This window comes from Aptenodytes forsteri, unplaced genomic scaffold (genome assembly GCF_000699145.1).
Source record: "Aptenodytes forsteri isolate BGI_AS27 unplaced genomic scaffold, ASM69914v1 Scaffold120, whole genome shotgun sequence".
Lineage (NCBI taxonomy): Eukaryota > Metazoa > Chordata > Aves > Sphenisciformes > Spheniscidae > Aptenodytes > Aptenodytes forsteri.
The window spans coordinates 3332319-3335615 of record NW_008795938.1 but is presented as its reverse complement, the minus strand read 5'-3'; positions in this window follow the sequence as shown (position 1 = coordinate 3335615).

Genomic DNA, 3297 nt, shown 5'->3' with positions numbered 1-3297 from the left:
TATTTTCTTCCTCTCCCCCCACGCCATTTTGATTTAATTTATGATCTCTGCAGAACTAGGATGCATTTTCTTTGTTTGAATAGTGTGCAACTGGGAGGGACATGACACTTCCAGCTGGAGCCTCTTGCCTCCAAAGGGTAAGAAATGATGCTGGACACAAGCAGACAAATAGCTCCAAGACCTCCACAGACATGTATGAGTGCAGCCAGCCACTAGATGTCAGCATTATTTTAAATTTTAACATCTGAGACACCAATTGGCCATTCCTGCTTAGAATGTGCTGATGTGAAATTGATTTCTGACAGCATAAGGCTTGGTAACTAGTATCAAAAGGCTACAGGCTTTTGTATTTGTGAAATGCTCAGTGAAACCCATGTTGCTATCAGCATGCTAGGGTGAATTTTCTTATTAATTTCCCACATTTTAGTCCTCCTGAAAAAGACATTGATACCTGCTAAAACAGCTAAGAACAAAGTGAGATTTAATAATAAGACTTCTGAAGTTCAGTTGTGCTTGCATTCAAGCATGGGTCCATCAAAGAGGTGAGGGAGGCAGTTCCCTGCCAGCAAAAATGCTTTTACATCATGGAGCCCCTCAGCAAAGCCGAAGAGCTTTTGTGTGCAGAATAGGGCTGCATCTAGGGGGGAAGTTGGCTAAATCAATTTAGTGGCTGACTGATGCAGAAAAGATATAGTCCTATTCCTCTCTCTATTACTCTTCAAGTTGCTAATTTGGCAGAAAAATAGCCCATCAGGAACAAGCAAGTAGTTTTCTTTTGGGGAGAAGATGATCCCTCTCATCAGACGAGTGCCTGTGTCGGCACCAGGGGTGAGACTGTGCAGCTGAGGGCAGGAAGGAAGAAAGACAGAGGGGCAACTCCTTTTGACAAATGCGACTCATTGGGTTTTTCCTAATTTCTGTTTGCTGTCTTTGCCCAGGAGGCACAATATCTACCTGTCCTGTACAAGACTTGATTTCCATCCCCTCTTGCTCCTTTTGCTTTTCATGGCTATTCCTTCCTGTGTCTGCCTTGTCAAAGATGCTGGGTAGAGCTCTACAAGTGTCTTCTGCAGTCCTCTACTCTGTGACAGTTTTCTTGTCCTCAAGAGAGGACTAATCCATTGTTTCACTAATCCATCTCTTCCTATTCACATTACTCTTACACATTTTCTTTTTCTGTATTTCTCACAGTAAGTGATTTGTAAAAGTGCAGTTAACTCTTTCTGTATTTCTAGCCTTGTATCATTTCTTCGTTGTGTTTTTTCATGCAGTCATTGGGTTTGTGTTGGCAGATCTCCTTATCCATCTTGACATTAGGAGTTTGAGAGGACTCAGGAGTTGGCTGGAACAAATGGCAGAGAGCCTGCAGCTGTAAATCCATTAGGACAAGGGCTCTCTGGCAAAGAACTGAATACAACATCAGTGCTTAACAACTAATAAAGAAAAAAACATGATAATAGCTCATCTCAGGCTCTGCTTCTTGTCAGTGTTGAAACTACCTTTGCTGACTTGCAAAGGACGTATAAACTCCCATTCTCTTCCTTTTTGGTATATTGTTATGGTTCCCATGCTGCATAGTTACTACACAGTTCATAATTTTAAGTGGTTTATAACGTTTTGGATTTTATGTGGGTTTTTGAACGCTTCTGCTAGGCAGATATTTTGCTGAACTGCTATTTTATCTATTACCATTATTCACTCTGGGTAAATCCCACTTGAGTTTCTGGAGGAAGGAAAGAAGTTAGCCCCTGTGGCTCGTGAATCCCTTTGTCTCTAATGTATCCAAGATGAAGAGGTTTTGAATTGTGATTGAATCCTATACTCCCTGAAGCCCTTGTATGTTTTGCAAAATTGTTATGTTTGGTAGAATCCAGTAATTACCAGACATATACTTTATTCTGAGTTGGGAATTTCATATCCTTCTGGAACAAAATACTTTATTTCCCACATGTTTTGACTGCATTATATTGGCGCCATTCATGTCACTCCACTTAAAATTGTGTCAGCATTCTCATTATAAGTTGTTTTTCAGAGGTTATAACGTGGATGTAAAAATTTGCTTCCACTTAGAAACTTGGTCTCAGCCCAGAAGTAATTACAAGAAAATAAATACAGATTTTTCCATGTAATTTATGTTGTTGTTTTGGGAGGGGAAGGGAGAAGAAAAAAAATTAGCACTGAAAAATGGTGGTGTGCATTATAATTTGTTCTACTTTGACCAATTAAATGATGGAAAAATTCAGAATTTGTCAATCTTGTTAAGCTGTAATAAATTGCAATATCTTTTTTAGTTTTATAGGTTTGTTAGGTGGAAAGATGGAGAGAAATAGATCTGAATATGTACGACAAGATGCATCTAATTCCTAACCCTATGGGTTTGCAGGTAAAATCCCTTCAGCATTTTTTCAAAAGCTGGGAGGATTGGACATGTTGAGAGTCCCCACCCCTACCCTGAGCTTTAAATCCCATCAATTTGAAAGTGCCTCAGCCACTGAGTTTATTACACCTCCTATGTGTCTCAGAAGTTATATGCATGTACCTTTCTCCAGGGTGCAGGAAGACATTATGTAGAACCAAGGTATGGTACAACTACGTAACTCCATTTTTTGTGGTAGGTGCATGTGGACCGGCTGCCTCGGGGGAGCAGATAGACAGAAGGGGGTTGGGGTGCCCCAGGTGGGGCGTCTCTCTGGGTGAATTGTAGCCAGGAGGTACTGTTTGTAGGGCTTCAAAGTACATCTATTTTTTTAGTGATAGCTGGTTTACTGAAGTTCCAGCGATTCTTGGGTTTTGTAGGGTCAAAGACAAGAAAAAAGGGCAAAAGGATTGTTCTGTTGTTTGGATTTGTTGAAAAAGCCCTGCAACAGTCCAGCTAAATCAATGTACCTCTAGCCATGTATACTTACAGAAAGCTTCAGGAAAAAGGCTGGTTATAAAATGCAATGGGGAAGCCAGGTGAATATTTCCTATAATAGAAGTGGGAAGGCATGTTTCTTTAATAAAGCTACTGCTAAAGTTGTTTTTTACTATGAGAGGGGAATCTAGGAGCAAACTTTAACTACCTATTAAGTTAATCAGGATTATGTCAAAGATGCATTTCAGCAAGCAAATATTCTCTGTAGTTAGGAGTTTCAGCAGTGGTAATTGCTGAGGATAACTGGGCAAATACCTTTACTGACCAACAGAGACTTTAAGCTGAAAAAAGATGGCTATCTTGTTACAGTGAAATGTGAAAAAATAAAGCAGGCTCTCCTCACATTTAAAACCCAATGGTCGTAGAGTATTTTATGCTTTCCA